The 17,127-nt window shown below is 42.9% G+C and overlaps 1 protein-coding gene across 3 annotated transcripts in view; it reads left to right on the top strand.

The window, feature by feature from the left end:
- Positions 1 to 706: 706 nt before the first annotated feature.
- zfhx4 (zinc finger homeobox 4) overlaps positions 707 to 17,127 on the top strand; it is an 83,079-nt gene continuing 66,658 nt past the window's right edge. The window contains exon 1 of one of the 3 annotated variants that reach the window (XM_034861503.1): positions 707 to 803. The gene's annotated coding sequence lies outside the window, so the exon portion shown is untranslated. Of the gene's footprint in view, positions 804 to 4,283; positions 4,687 to 5,897; positions 6,021 to 17,127 lie in introns of those variants that run through there. The other 2 variants (XM_034861501.1, XM_034861504.1) reach the window with 2 other exon arrangements.

The following is a 17,127-nucleotide window of genomic DNA, read 5'->3' on the forward strand; positions in this document are numbered from 1 at the left end:
TTGGGGGGTCCTTGACATGAAAATGTTGGCGAACCCCCGATCTAAGTGACTAAAGCAAAGGGCTGCATTGACACCCTTTGTTTCTTTTTTTCTTCGCGCCCCCCCCCCCCCCCCCCCCCCCCCCCCTCTAAAAGGGAGCGGAAGAGTGGGCTGATACCGGTCTCATGTTGCCTATGGATTTTCGTTTATATAATCGATTGAAATGTCCCAATACATTGATTTCGGGTTCAGTGTTTTACAAACAAGCGTTTATGGGTCTCGATTTTATGTTAGGGGTGATTCCAGTGTGACACCGATGTGCAAAGAAGTCGGAGTTGTTGATTTTTAAATGAATGAAATAAATACAAACAAATAAATATCTATTGTTTCATGTAGCCTATAAATAAAAAAAACATAAAAACTGACTCGAGATGGGGGAAGGCAAAGAAGAAGCGAAACAGGGTGAAAAAGACAATATTGTGCTGCCTCTCTCCTTAATCAAATAAAGTGGTGTAAAAAACACACGCGCACACACACAAAAGCATTTCCTTCCCTCTGAATTTCTCCTTGAATTATATGCCATCACTAGTGTGTGTGATTGCGGAATATTAAATTAAAGTGGGATAAGTCCGCACCGAGGCGGGCTGCGTCCAATCCGCAACTCATTTCCCCTGTTGTAGCACCGCATCACTGCGCTCCTCTCTTTTCAATGACAATGTGCCAAATCTGGGCATTTTGAAAACACTTTCCATATGCTATTATCGGATCGCTACTGAGCAAGAGAAAGACAGAAAAGAAGAAAAACGGAATGTTTTATACCAAAGGTACCGAGAGTCTACGTTTTTATTTATCTGCTCTTTAAATGGCTTATTATACTTTGTGCTTTTTGGGAGATTTAAAAGAGGTAAGAGCAGGACAATTTGAAGTTTTTATAACGATTGCGTATTTATGGACCGTTGTTGGATGGCTGAGTGTGAAAACGTCGAGAGAGAGTTTACGTTGAATAGAAATGGGCAAAAACTTCATTTTGTCTCACTGTTTCTACGTTTTGCTCTTTTATTGCTAAAGAGACTATTGCTTTTGCTTACTTGTCTGTGGAGTGTTTTGTCAGCAAACAAGTTAAAGAAATATTTTTCTTTGACATTAATTTCGCTGAAATCCCTGAAATAATTCTGCCTTTTTGATTTCCTTTCAATTAATTGATTTTGCCACTCTGCGTCTTAATTTGACAAATATGGAAACTTGCGAGTGACTTAACATTGCGAGGATTTCCGTGTGGCATATTTTTATTTTATTGGGGTGAAAATACAGTTTTGTTTACTGCACTTATTTTCAAAGAAAGAGTTTTCAAGTGCATTTTTATTTGGCTTAATTATTCTGAAGTGCATCATCTTTTGTTGTTGTCATGCATTGAAAAGAATTACACTTAACTTGTTATTGTCTGTTTTGTGGGCCTTTGTAAAGCTTGGTTGTGCATGTGTGTGCTGGACGAGAGTTGGCCAGTGGGTCACTGTGGCATGGTGCGGGTCACAGCAGTGGGCTTTTGCGTGTTTTTGTGTGCGTCCTGAGGAGGCAGAGGGGTCAGCCATTCAACCCCATGAGGGCGCCGAAGCATAGGGCAAACAAGGTGGAAGTCTGTATGCACATCCAGAAACCACTGACCGCTTGTAGGGGGCATGAGGACGGGCTGTACCTGACTTAATCACTATATTAAAAATCATAACAAATACAAATCTAACTTAACATCAATTCAGGTTTTCTGTTTAACTTCAGAGAATTTATCGATGGAGCAACAATGGTTCCTCTCTCCTTCACATGGTATCTCTCAGTGTGTCAAGCCTTTAAGGTAATATCTCCGGAAGCTTCAAAGTTATTGATCCACTGAAGTGGCACACGATCACTTCGAGTGTTCAATGCTGCCTTTCTTATGTCAGTAGGTGCATTAGAAAAAAAAACACAATGGCAATAATGTTTGATAAACACACTATAATTAAACGAGTTTAATTTTAGTCATATTGGTCCATGTCTCTAGAAATTGAATTGCTTTAGAACACACAAATACTCGCGCGCACACGCAGACACACACACACACACACACACACACACACACACACACAAGCAGGCACAAGCAGGCACACACAGACACCAGACCAGAGTTTACAGATAAAAATCTATAATTAATTGAGGATGCTGCTGATATGGAAATGGGGCGAAATATTAGTTAACGCGGTCTTTTGTCAAGCGGTCCTCCGGAGAAAGAGCATCGTCTGCAGGAAGAGGGAGGGTGGACACCGGGGGGATTTACAGAACGCAGGAGGTTAAGAGATAAGCGGGAGCCTATATCAGTTCTCTAAATCCGCTTTTTACTTTCTCTTTTTTTCATTGAAAAGAAACAAACTGACAAACGCAACTCCGTTAAATATATCAAGAGCGCGCACACATTTTATTATAGAAAGTGGGTAATAAGCACATCCTTTCACAGAAGCGGAGATACTCGAATAAATAGAAAAAGGAAGAAAAAAACACGGTGGTTTATGTTTACAAAAGTCCTCCGTTTAGGTGTATAAAGTCGAATGAGAAATAGTTCCACTCCATACAGCTTCATGAAGCTCGATGCACGGCCCCGCTGGACTGCGCGACCGCTGAAGCAGCGGGTTGACTCGACTCTCCAAGCCGTCTGTGTGCGACGCCTCCCAAGGCTGACAGGCTAGAAAACCCCCCTGGAGGACAGGCAGGCAGCTGCAGCGGTAGCGGCAGCAGCAGGAGCGTTGGATCCGGGTGAAAAGTGACGCCTCCGTTCCTCACCTCGACCCACCCACCCCCTTTGTCAGAGACCTCTCTAAAGCCAGAATAACCAGCCTCGGGTCGGGTCGGGATCGAATCTCTTGGCTTCTTAAGGATCCAGTTGGTGTGGGTGCAGTCCAGTCAATGTGGCTGCAAAGTAGACCTCGTAGTTCACTTGCCAGCAGCAGCCTTATCATCACATCCCAAGCCCCGGCTCATGCAGTTCAACGCACCCCCAGCTTCGATTTTTTCCATGAAGGCGTACAAGATCTCTTGATTTTCTCCCAGATTCAGACTGTGTTAAGTCTTCCTCTTGCCCAAAAGCCACTATTAAGAAACCGGGGGGAACACACTGTAAACGGGTTGCATTCTAGGATATAGGGCCAACATTATGGGGCACTTTGTAAGGACACTAAATGTAAACGCCAGTGAAGGGAGCTTTGAATAGAGAGGGGGATTTTTGTGTGACCCTGCTGTATTTGATTTTGCAATTTTGGTTCTATTGAACCCACACGATCCCTCAGCGGTCCCAAAAGGGCAGTGATGGCTTTCCAACATGTGTTTGATTACTTTGATGCACTGTGGCTTTGACTTTTATGCTTGGACGTTTATTTTGTGCCATATATGCAACAGATAAGATATACTATCCTCAGTCCAAGAAAAAAACGACTATATTATTAGAGAATGCAATAAAGAGCCCAAACGGTGCATCCATGTGCAGCGTAAATTACTCACATGTGTGTGCATAAATTAGGTTACCTATGAAATGTATTCTACACTATGTGCAGGCCCGTTTTTGATGAGCAACACCATACAGTTGTGTGGCATTAATTGTCTCCCTCAGGTGTGTTTTTCTGTCTGTTTTTATGCACATTAGTGATTTAAAAAAAGTGTTGTTCACAAAGTCCATCTCTTACATTTTAATGAATTGCTCCAAACCTCACAGTCACAAGTATTTTTATACTCTGAAAATTTCTCGGACTGTTCATTCTAGGCTTCTTCGAAAAATTAATTCACCTGTAGTGTCATAATCAATAAAATCAAGGTGATGTAATACAACAAATCAGCATTATTGGTAGAACAAAACACTAATCTTGTATTTGTTAAATCAAGTTGTTGGAGCATTCTGCACTTCAGTACAGAAATCATATCCATCTTTTTTTATATATATATATAGGAAACGATGACTTCCAAGTACTTGTAAGTAATTCTGAGTCCAGCCTTTTTGGTGTGCAGGAAGCGGTTGTCCATTGTTCTACATGTTATTTGGCCCTTAGAGAGAGAGCCTACAATAGGATTTTTCTGCGGGCATGGACCTATGTGGCCGCCAGGGCTCCGTGTGCGCGTCATTTGCAATGTGGAGACTGTTGATCAACTCACTAATTACACTTCTCTCCTCTCTCTCTCCCTCCCTCCCCGTCTCTTCTGCTCCCTCCCTCTCTCTCTCTCTCTCTCTCTCTCTCTCTCTCTCTCTCTCTCTCTCTCATTCGCCCTCTTTCTCTGTGTCTCTCTACCCATTCCCAGAGTGCATATCGGGAAATAGACACACAAAGACATGCGCACTCAACTTAATCAGCCATTTTTTTAAACAGGGCTAAAACGATAATAATTAGCAGAATAAAGACATATCGGATTTTCATTTCCTTTCCTCCGTTTCCCGACCCCCGTCCACAAGAGAAACTGCGAGGCAGCCCGTCGACACGTCGTTTCACCGCCACCGGAACCAAAATAAGGGATAGCTCTCTGAACGCTTGACATTTGTGGTTTTACCCCCTTTTCCCAATATAAAGTTGGAGGATTATTGTAATTTCCCCTGTTTTCCACGTTTTGATTGTCCAATTACGCAAGCCGCTGGATGTGACTGTTTTATAAACCCGAGAGCAAAGAGAGAAGCGGAGGTGACGGCTTTGGAGGGGGAAGAAAGTAAGTTTTTTTTTCCTTTGCACCTCTCCCTTTAACTTGTATTGAGTAGTTTGGGGTGTGTGTTAAATTTAGGGGTCGGGTATCGATTATCTATCTCGCTGGTGGATCTTTGACATCGGGGCTGTTTGGATAACAGGTGCTGGGTGTTTTTAGTCTAGAATAAAGGCGGATATCGTGATGTTAGTGCAACTCCGGCGCTTTGGGTAAAATAAAACGAGCGACTGACAGGGTCGGAGGCGTTCTTACGCATGTGTCCGTGCAATTACCGTAGGATATCACGTCCAAACATGCCTTTTGCTAAGATTTGACTAGTGTTATGGAGACTGTGTGGTGGACAGATACATTGAATACTCCACGTTAGATGAAGCGAGGCGAGACGAGCGTTTCTCCTCTTTTGTGGCTTTGCGGATGTGGTGTTGCCTTTCCAGGAGTCCGATCCCTCGGACATGTCCGCTTTGAGCTTGTTTCTAGTCGAGGGCTCCGGCTTGATGTCCCCCCCCCCCTACTTCCCGATTCCTTATTCCAGTCCCCAATCATCAGATATTTCATTTGAAGAGATACTTTGGATGCACCGTAGCGCTCAAAGTCAGTTTTTAACACATGGGGTTCCATGCACCTTCCTGGCATTCAAAGACAAATTGACGATCAGTCTCTCGACACGATCCCCTTCGCGAACAAGTAGGCTATATCTTTAAAAAAAGAGTCGAAGTGATACCTATATTAAATGATCGATACAAAAGCAACTTGCATTTGCCGAACATATTCCGTAGCTACATCTTTACCTGCTGCGCTCAAAGAGTAGTCTCACTTTACCGAGGCGTGGGTGGCTGCGTCGCCCAGGAGGGAGAGCGATCGTTGGGCAACTGATAGCACGGCGAGTCCCTTTAGAGCCAGCCAACTCCTGGGACTCCTGTTTTTCTTTACTACCGGCATTTGAAACACCAGAATGTATCCGAAAGTCATACTCTGTTGTTAGTCATTAATGTTAACACAATTTAATTTTCTGGCTTTCATTCATAGTCTGCAAGTTCCATTTCCACCCTCGGTCCCTATCCGCGTCGGTGGGTTTATCATTTCCGTATGTTAATTCCCAAAGATGCGGGTTTCAACCTCTTCTTTAAGTTGCCGATTGGTGTTTAGAATCTATTTAGAGGAGACAGAGCGCAGAGGTAGGGGTTCTCAGGTATTTTTGCACCCCGATGGCTGTTTTTTTTAGGTAGGTAGATAGACTTGGCTTGGATTGGGACACGACAGTGACAGGGGGGACATCGATCGCACGGGAGGAAAAAAAAACAAAACATCAGGGCCAAGGGGCCAGTCAGTCTCCAACCCGGGTATGTAATGGTGTAGTGAGTGTGTGTGCGTGGAGAGACTGTATACGATCCAAATGAACGGTGTTCAGGACCTTTTCACAGGACTGTCTCTATTTATTCACGGCTTTTCTGGCTTTTTTATATGGATTTCAGAACGCATTTCTTCCAGGAAAGATAGCATTTTAAAGCAGTTTTTATACTAATGTGTTTGTATTATACACTGTGCAGTTTTTTTGGACATACGGTGTGCCTACTTTTTATCAAAATACGGGTTTTTCTGTTGAATCTCAAACAGCAAATACGGACCGTTATCACTGCTTTAAGTATCAGAATTAATGAATTGTATTATTAATAGTTATAGCAATAGTTATAATAATAATAATAAAAATAATACTTATTATGAGTATTATGATTATTACTATGATTATGATTGTTATTGTTATTATTATTGTTATTAATAGTATACGTGTAGACAAGGTGATATATACATTTTAAAGCTAAATTCAATTAAATAAAAATGTTACTGCATTTCTCTCAATTACATGTTAAATCCAATCAATTTTATAGATTGTTAAAGGAGCACTGATGCTTTTTGGACAGGATGGATCTTCTCTCTCGTCAGACGATTTAATTGCATCTGCAGATTACCAAAATGCAGCTTAGGCCTAATAAAAAAAAAAATATTAAAGTGAAATTATGAGAGTAGCTGATCCTGTCTAATTGCAGTGAATTTCATCAGTTAATGATGGCATTGTCTCACTCTATAATAACAGAATCACTGTTATTTTCTTGTCTTGCAAATGAGATAGTTTTTGAGGTTTTTGTTTGCAGAATCCGGGGCCCCTTGTTTTTGTTTTTCTGTGCGTGCCGTCTTAGTATTATCAAAGGCTGGGTGTGTATATCTCTGCATGTTAGTTAAGCAGCTTGTAACGTTCATTTTTCCCTGTGGCAGTAAAAGGGAGGGATACAAAAACATATAGTGTGAGCGATGGGATGACAGCCCTGGGAGGACAATAGCTGTTGGCTTGAAAATGCTTCTTGATTATTAAAAGCTAATGCATTTTCAGCATTGCAGCCTTCATTAAGGGTGCGGATGGAAGGAGGGGTGGTGGGGCGAGAGGGATGAGAGGGTACTAGGAGGAGGAGAGAGAGAGGGAGAGGGAGACAGGGGCTGAGTCTGTCGTATAACTCCTGGGCCCAAGACACATGCAGCTAGAAGATTGGCTCGGGCCTCTCCTAGGGGTCGACAATGTGTCATTTCCACCCGGCTAGATTGCCCTCGGCCTATCTGATATTAATGTGCAAATCAATATTTCAGGGATTAAATTTCCCTTCTTCATTTTTTATGGTTTCTACCTCAATAAGTCTCCCGTCTAATAGAGGAGGCTGGATGATTTAGAAGCCTTTGCTGCAGAAAGAGAGAGGGAGAGAGAGAAAGAAATAGAGAGGAGCTTTGCAACAAGGCTATCGCTGCATTTTAATGTTCTTCTTCGTGGATCCCCCATAGGCCCGTAGTAAGGAGGGCTATATCGCCGCTTTACAGTGTAAAGACAGCCAATTTGACTAAAAGGGCAGAAAGGGAAAATATGAGTCCAGTTGAATACTTGAGACGCTGTGGTAATCCGAGTAGCAGGTATTAGTGAAGGGGAGCTCCCCCCCTCAAAGACCCCCCCACGCACACACACACACTCACAGAGCTACATCCAAACCTGCATTATGAGACGTCATGCTTCAGTGAACAGTATATCTTACTACACGCCAAACTGCTATAACAATATCAGTTTTTCTTCTTTTCTCCTCCACTTTTTGTCTCTTTTGCATAGAAGCCCATCAACATCCATTGGAGAGATTTACTCTCCTGCGTAATAACATCTGGCGTATGTGTGCGATAGAAATGAATCACTCCGACACAATGACCTATGTATGATTATTGGGGAAGGGAGGAGCGTATTACCATAGTCATAATGCTGCATCTCATTGAGAGTCAAGTAAATGAGCTTGGACCCTTTGACTCCCCATAGACCTTCATTAAGGGACAGTGCACACAGAGGCGTCTGTCAGGTGTGTGTCTGTGCTTGTGTGTTTATTTAATCCCCCTTCCTGTACCATCTGGTGTGTGTGTGTGTGTGTGTGTGTGTGTGTGTGTGTGTGTGTGTGTGTGTGTGTGTGTGTGTGTGTTCATATGCGTGTGTGCATGCGTGTGTGTGTGCGTGTCCAGCAGCACAGTGTGAATTTCCCCACACTCAGACCCACAATTCCCCTCTCCATTCAGCCGTTGCAGCAGAGCAGAGCAGAGTAGACTATTTTAACATACCCTTGATAGGGAGAGTGTCAGCGAGTGAAAACACGAATAGAGAGGGAGAAAGAGACAGAGGAAGAGGCACAAAAGAGCTCTAATTGTAGCACGACCGCTTGGCTTCCTCTCTGATTCACGGCCATTACGATGTGAAAAGCACAACTGCCTGTTCTCCATTATCAAAACGGCAGGCCTACACTCACTCTCACATCCATACACGCATACTCACTGGGGGGAATCATGTAGATTTTTTGTCTCTAACTATGGCTTAAATAACTGCTATAATTCTGGGCACCAGTGTTGAGGATATTCAATATTGAGTGTTTCCAGCATTCTCCTCACACAAATGGTGGGGGGCTGAATTTACAAAGTAAAAATAAATTCTCAATTTTAAGGTTTCCAAGCTGGATCATCGTATTTGCCTGTGATTGGCTAAGTTGTCTTTATAAAATTCTCTCTCTTTTACACTTTTGCCGTAGGATTAAAATACAGTGTTTTATGCAACATGTATTATGCAACTGTTCAAAGCATGTAGTTTTTGATGCAAAGAGCTATATAACAGCTGAATATTTTAGATAGATATTCTCTTGGTTATTTTGTGTGTGTGTGTGTGTGTGTGTGTGTGGGTGTGTGTGTGTGTGTGTGTGTGTGTGTGTGTGTGTGTGGTGACGGTCTGCAGTAGTAGTGTGTCAACGCCTCCTGGCTCAGCGAGGCCTGTAGGGGGAGAAGCTAAGAAGTCCGCAACAGCTCAGCATTGTGTCTCAAAGAGGGGGGCTTTTTTGTCAGCCCTGGGGCACCACCGCTAACACACACTTTCTCTCTATCACACACACTGAGCAAGAGGCGGAGGAGGGTTAAAGACTTGGAACGAGATCAAGCCCCTCCGTAGCTCCCAGGGAGGGTACTTGTGAATATTCGAGTTTTAGTGTAATTAGCACTTAATTATATTAACATATGCAAATTGTCAGGCGGAGAGCTTGTACCGCCGGTGGGTATCGGCTAAGATACAAGTGACTCTATTGTACCACCACGGCAGAAAAAAAGAATAATGGGTGTGTGTAAGGCAACGAGCCAGCAGCCAGCCAACCAGCCAGCCAGCCCCCCATGCTAGTACATAACCAGCTAGCTCATTTAAGTCCCTGGCTGGCCGCTTTGCCAAATTTCATTAGTCGCCATGACGACCTGGCTAATTGTGCTGACTAATGTCCCCTGATCTGTCGTCAGTCAGGATGGGTGTGCATCCTTCTACCCCCCCCACCCCCCTCAACATGAGAGCGGTAGAGAGAGAGAGAGAGGCCCAAATGTCCAGATTAATCCAGCACACAATGACTCCTATTTACACACGTTCCGCTTGTACGAGCATTTGCATATTGAAAAATACTCAGCCATCCTTCCTTGTCTGCTCAGTGTGTGTTTGCATGAGCACTCGTGCATGGGCAGGGTTGTGCGCATGTGGCAGCAATGTGTCGGATGGGACAACAGCAGTTCAGCTGTGTGTCGTGTGTTAGTCTGTGTGTGTCACATGTGTAACACACTGCTGTCTGTGTAGCGAGACTGGGACTCTGAGTCCGGTATGGCCCTGTGTAGCGACATAGCTGAATTTGTTTTTGATTATTATACAAGACTGATATTTCGTCAAAGAAAGCTTGGGCCTAAGTAACAGTGACGAGAAGTTCTGCCTTTTAAAAATGTTCAGCCCCTCTTTTCATTCCAACCAAATATCAAATTACAACACATCTTAATAGCTACCCCCAAACAAGCAGCAGGACTTTCTTTTTTAAGAGGGAGGGTGGACAAACATTTAATTCTCTGTGCTTCCCGCTAGCCAAAGGTGGATAGAGATTGGGCCTAGTTGGTGCTACTAGTACTTGCATGCTAATCCTGTTTTTTGACAGGAATGTAAACTGATATAATTGCTTTTCAGAGGCAGGAACGGCGGTTTATACAAGTGTGAAAGCACGGGAAAGGGGATTAGCATTATTTTGCATAATGCTGGGCAGGCGCTGAATGGGGCATTGAACGCTTGACTGGGTGACAGAGATGAAAGAGAGATGAAATGCTCTACCCCTCTTCTCTCTATCCCTCCCTCTCTCCCCTCCGGTGCCTCTGTCTCTGGCCGCTGTGGCCGGTAGAGGACTGTGTTTGCTGGAGAGGACCCCGGAAACACCAGCCCGGTGTTTTGGGCTGTTTGTTTGGATGCCAACAGATGGAAGCTGCCATGTGAGGCAATATGTATGATAATAGAGTAACTGGGGTAAACTCCCAGCTTCCTAAGCCTCCATGTATATACTAAACTGCACCCCCAATGCACTGGAGTGTGCAATTATGTAGTGGATGGATGTGGCTCAGGTAGCATTTACATGGAAGGAAGGGAGCGGCTTTTATGGATCAAATCAAACTACACTGTTCTTACGTTTTCTTCCTATTGAGATGTTTGCTAAGGATTTGGTCGGCTACTGTCTGGGCAGAGGGAACACTGGAATTGCGAGGCAGGTGTGTTTTTTTTTTTGTGTGTTTTTTTTATGAATGCCTGCGTGTGTCTGTGCGCAAGCTCTGCTAGTAGTGGTAGACGGGGGCACAAGGGTGGTGACGCAGCTTAAAATTGCCACCGTGACTTCCATATGACCCGACTTGACTTTGTGAGTAATATATGATCAACCGTCATCATTGCTATTGCATCTGGCGTATGGAAATGATCCAGGGTCGAGGGAGGGGCGCGAGGTTGGGTAGTGGCGAACATGAACGCCACAAAGGCCGGTGTGGCCTGTTTTTGTTGTCTCTCATTGGACAGGATCCTCTTTCTTTGACCTTTTGCACGCCTTCCCTCGCCTTTCATATGTTAATGCTGGCCAGACCCAAGGAGGAAACGTGCTGAAGCAGAGTGGAGGAGGACAAAGACTCCCTCTTTCTTTTTTCTGCGTCCTTTCCACGCTATATCTCCTCTTTTCTTGCCTCTTCCCCTCTCAACAACTTGACAGACTTTGCCATGAAAGGAAGTGAGTGCTTAGCGGATGGGAAAGATGGGGATGATGTTCTCGCTGTGACCTGCACCACCTGTGAGGATCAAGTGTGCTGCAGCGATCCTCGGTTTTGTGTATGTGGAGTGTTTTGAGTGGCCCTTGTAGCGTGTATTGCAGATCGGTAATCGTTTGAGCCGTGCCACCAGTAGTGTTATAGTTGCCTTTTCAAGTGAAGCTAGTCGAGTTGTCATACAGGGTCTATATTTCTCCCTGTCTGTCGTAGCGCTGCCAACTCTATACTTATAACCAGTAAAGTACTGTCTCTGGCGGGGTAAAAGGATACTAATATGGTTACTACAACCCTCCCCTAACATAATACTCCAGTGCACCACTGTTGAGCATGACGTGGTTTCAGGGGTTCTGTTATGGGAAGGGGCATGTTATCTGTAGGAAATGTAATTTTTGTCCTCATTGAAATCGTTCATTATTGAGCGCGGTTATCTAAATGTTTTTGTTGCTGTTGGTCCTGCGCCAGTTAGGATTGCGTTACCCACTCTCTATCGCTCTCTCTCTCTCTCTCTCTCTCTCATGTCTCTATGTCTGTCTCTCTCCCATCTTGCCAGACCTTCTTCAGTCTCTTAAGGGAAAAGGGGGATTTTTCTCTTTCCTCTGTGCTCCGTCCCGTTCTCAGGCTCTCCTGCCTATTTTGCATCAGTCATGTCATACAGGATATTAGCCATGGAAAAACATGGGTCTGGGCATTTCATTTAGAATAATATGTTTATTCTTTTCATTTCAAAGTGGAAAAGGGGCGGGGGGGGGGGATTTGGCAGGGTGGGGAAAGAACAATCGGAGCCGTGTGTTTGAGACTGTTTCTGTTTGATCTGAGGTCCTGCGGGCCCTGGGGGTGGCTAATATTCTCAGGTTTAGGTCAAATAAAATAGGCTGTTGAAAAAATGAGGCCTCTCTCTTTCTCTCATATTGTCTCACTGATTTGCTTTCTCTGTGGATCTCTGTTGGTGTCTCTGTCTAATGTTCTCTGTTGCTTTCTGTCTCGTCTTTCATTTGCATCTCTGGATGTTCTTTCTTTCCTGTGGCATGGCAGTCAGGTACGGAGGAGGAGAGTTAACCGCAAACAGTGATTGGACTATTCCAATGAAAAGAGAAACTCCCTTCTCACTGACATTTCTAACCTTGTACGTTATTGGACATAATGTAATTATACTTTTTTTAGTTCTGTAAATCGGTGTACACTTGATGCTGCAGTTCACTTTCCGACATTGCTTGTCGCCTGTACTCCTTAATGCAGTCATTGTGAAGGACACTTGTTCAGCCTTTCACGTCCATGGAAGTGCCACAAAGTCCTCATTTTAGATATTCAACACAAAGCATTCAGCAAGCTTTTATTTTTAGGAAGGTGTGTCCCTCTTTACTTACCAACAAAACAATGCACAGGAGAAAAGGTTTTATGACACAGTTTTAGCGCTTGATCTCAGAAGTATTTTCAATTGCTTTAAAAGCTGGCAAGGTAAATAAAAAACCAGAAAAGAAAATATGCTGTTACCTTGTCCAAAGAGAAGTTAAAAAGAGACAAGCTCTGAATTAAGACGGAAGTAGATGAATGACTAAGTTTCCCCAGGTTTGAGAAAAGATGCACCACAATAGCACAAGACGTCTCATGACAAATGATACATTCTCCCTCCTCGTTGGCCAAAGACAAAGGCAGGGATTGAAATGGCAGAGAGCCCAGTCACAGGACAAATGCACATTAATAGACAAGGAAAACTGGAGAAATAAGGAGAGAGTAATACTGTATATCAGTGGAAATAAAAAAGTATGCATGAGATGATAGGATAATATGTGAATTAAATCAGCCGTAGTTTCTCTTTGGTTCAGTTATGTTTGTCAGCAAGTGCACATGCCCGTGTATGCATGTGTTTCTCATATGCATCATGATTGGCATGTGGTATTCCTGAAGGCAATAACACGTAGATATCAAGGCCATTGGCAGGGCTCGTTGGGGAATAAATGACTAATTAATTATGCATGACTTGTGGCCTTAAACAAACAGTGTAATGAGAGATGAGACCAATTTACCAACGAATTTAGCCCTAGTTGCATGGAGACCTTCTCCATTATTCTATTAATAATAATAGCAATAATAATAATAACACTTCTTTGACTCTGTTAACAGCATGGAAACTTAAATACAATTTCAAACATTTTTTTCAAAAGGTCCTAATTGCCCACCCACATTGACAAACTGTATTATGAATTCTTCTCTAGTCTGTTTTGTAACTACAGGGATAGATGAAAAGTATTAAAAGAATCCGATTACCCTTTTCCAATGTGGGTCTCATTCTGATCTAACACGGGCAAGCCAACATGTGTCTCCACATCTCCCCCGAGATGACTCAAGCCAACACTATCCCTCTCAAACCCTGCCTCTTTTTTTCTGGCCTGGCACCAGCCATGGAATAATCTTAAATTATTTGCTTTTAAAAAGAGAAAAATAATAAGACTCCTTTTTTTTCTGTGACAGTAAAGAAGAAGAGCAGAGCAGGCACAGGAATGTTCTTGTATATGAAATTGTAGGTATTAACAGGGCCGGTTTTGTAAGCGGTTTCACTGATGTATCAGCTCTCTGCCCCTAGACTAAATAAAGAAGGGAGGTTTGCGGTGTTTCATCCCAGTTTAGATGAGAAGATATAGAAAGGCTTTGGAGGAATTGTTAAAAAAGCAAAGTATGGCTGAAGAATGGACCTCTTCCTTAACACAATACCCTAAACAAGTGTCAAGATGTGGTGATGGATGGTCCGGTGTTCTTTTTGGCTTGTCAGAGACGCTCATCCTTTTTGCACTGTTGTAAAAGTAGCAGCAGAGATTTTATAAAAACACCAGAGCACAGTGATTGCGTTCACTTTTTGGTATACATGTCTAATTAAAAAAAATAAAATACGTACTATATCTGTTTTGAATGGGCCTGTTTGAGAGCAAAAAAAAAAAAACATGGATAAAATAGGAGGAGATATTGCTGACTCTGGTCTTCAGCTGCCTTGTCATTGACCTCCACAGTCCCTTGGTTGTTACATTAAGGGCAATGCAACACACAAACAGAGAAAAAAAAAGACAGTCAGAGAAAGACACCTTTATTTTATGTTGATTATTTAACAGGAAGCACACAGACACAGTGGGACGTTTTTTTGGTCTTACATGTTAGATTTCAATACGTTATTGTGTCATTATATCTAATAGTGGTTATTTCCTGCAGCGAACGGCGGGGTAATGGGTCCATTTAATCTCGGTTCCCTCTCAGCGGGCTGGCCCTGGATTTGCGTGACATGGTGTTTATTTGATAAAGGAATATTATGGTGCTAATCTAAAACCACGCTAATTACATCTGACAGTTGTTTGTTTGTAGTGAAATCCAATTAAAATGTACACTTTTCAACTCAATTGCTCATCCCCCCACCCCCCTCTCCATTCTCTTTCTTCCCTCCCACGGTAACCAGAAAAAGAGCCTATGATGGCATAAATAACAACTGTGCTTTCCTTGTGGTTTTTGTGAGAAGAGGGCAAACTCACAACAGCTGTCAGAAAAAGGGGGTTTGTTTTAAAAGCAAATGGCTTTGGTCTAAAGTTCATTTGGAGCCCTCTCTAATTAAATAGAGAGCCAAAAGCTTAAGTTAATTAGTAATTCCCTGGCTTCAGAAATTCGACCTGTCACGAGTATTCGAGCTCTTGCAAAGCTAAAAGGTATGTTTTGTTTTGTGTGTTTTTTCCCCCCACAAAATCATTTATGCCTGCTCCCATCTCTGTATACCAGTGTGCCTAAATGGGTGATCATCTGTGAATTTTTTTCTTATGCAAGGCGCGCATATTTTTCCTGTCAAAAATGCCCAAGACATTAATAGTGTTTCTGTGGCGTGTCAGAGAAGTGCTTCGGAGATGTTTAAGTGAGGGGCACATAGCTTGTGGCGTCAGTCAGGATACCTGCCCTATGATTATGTTTATGAAGATAATAACAGGGCTAGGGTCCCGCCGAGTACCGTCTCTAGAAAACAGTGTGGGGGTTTGAACTTTAAACTTTATTGTTACCCCTGGAAAAGAATTGCAAGTTTTGGTCGCCATGTCAGAGAAATGTCTGTACAATTAACAAGGTGTCTCGGTGTCCTGCATAACTGTTAAATAGAGAAGCAGATGTTCTCTTCTCCTCTGTTCTCCTCTCCTGTATTTGACAGTTTTACTGGACAGATAAGCACAGGTAAAGCAAACATAAATCAGCTGACTTTAACACAGTGGCGAGACAGAATGTCTTTGCCTGTTTAGACCACAATAGAGTAATAACTGGCCTTTCAGACAGCCAGCAACCACACTGCTGTGGTGCAATGCATTAAATAATAGTTGTACTTTCCTCTGATAGCTGTTCTGCCGGCTTGTTTCTTGGTCACTTGATACAGATAGACATCTTTCACCAAATAGGGCAACATTTGTGACATTTTTTTTCCTGTCCTAAAAAGGAATGCATGTTAGCCAACATGTAGCCAGAGTCGCTGCATTAGTTTGTAATGATAGGTTCCAAAATATCAGCAGGACTGAAAATTGATTTCAGTGCTGGAAAAGTACTTTGTGCTTTTAATTTCTGGCTGCTGTGCCTGTGATGGGCATTTTAAGAATACATTGTACCACTTTTGAGGTTTAGAATAAGCTACACATACAAGTTGTTTTCCAAGTGTCGCAGTTATCATAGCTTAAAATAAGCAGAGAATCGGAGGCTCATGGTAGTTGATACAGTATAACCAGCCATTTATATTTGCCAGGTGGATGTGAAATGCCTGCGTCAGAGACTGCTCTCTGTGTCTTTCTGTGAGTGTGTGCTCTCCTTGACTGACGTGGACAATGTTTGCCTAACCTCTTCTGCGCTGCACTACCACGGCCTTGTCAATTTGTGTGTGTGTGTGTGTGTGTGTGAGTGTGAGAAAAAAAGAGTCCAGCAATGGTAGCTCTCATTTTTCATGATCCCAGCAGTATTTAACAAACCTGCTGAGAGGCAGAGCGCGAGAAAGAAAGGGGTCGGAATCAACACAAATGAGTGATATTTGTTATATGTTGATATGTGATATTTTTGGTGATGTTAAGTTGTGTGCATCTACACAAAATTAGAAAACACACTTTTTTAGAGACCAGATTTTTTTTAGTCTTTGTATTAACCAGGATTATTAATTTCTCTTGGCAAATAATCCCACCCTGCCACCCCCTTCGATTTGCAATGGCGTTGCAGAGAGTAAGTGTGTGTCTGTGTGTTCATGGTCTCATGCTTTTGCCTCATCCACAGGATAAGGCTGTGATTTATGTAACAGCTAAACCCTTTCATATTGTGTATATTGTACCTTACACGAGCATGATGAGCAGGCTAGATTAATATTTATTTAGCACAAGCAAATCAAGGATTATGCAGTCATCATTTTAGCGCTAATCCATGTCTCTGGTGAGATGCAGAGACAAAGAGAGGCAGATTACTAAACACATAATGCCACAACACCACAATTAGTTTGTGACTTGCTTTCCTCAACTGTACAGAAGTATAGATGGACAGTAGGTGTACAATAGTGTGCCCGCACACACCCAGTTTAGCTTTTGCATACTCACGTCTTGCTTACTTAGCTATTGTTATATGTCCACCTCTCCCCAAATTTTAACTCCTCTTTCTCACCCTCCTTCTCTCTCCAAAAGACTCCCTCATTGAAGTTTAGTGGTTTGTCTTATTCACCCATCTGACGTAAAAGTATCTCATGATCTTTCCACTGTCCGAACACGCACGCACGCACTCACTCACTCACACACACACACACACACACACACACACACACAC

The sequence above is a fragment of the Etheostoma cragini genome, chromosome 22, assembly GCF_013103735.1.
Source record: "Etheostoma cragini isolate CJK2018 chromosome 22, CSU_Ecrag_1.0, whole genome shotgun sequence".
NCBI classification, from domain to species: Eukaryota; Metazoa; Chordata; class Actinopteri; order Perciformes; family Percidae; genus Etheostoma; species Etheostoma cragini.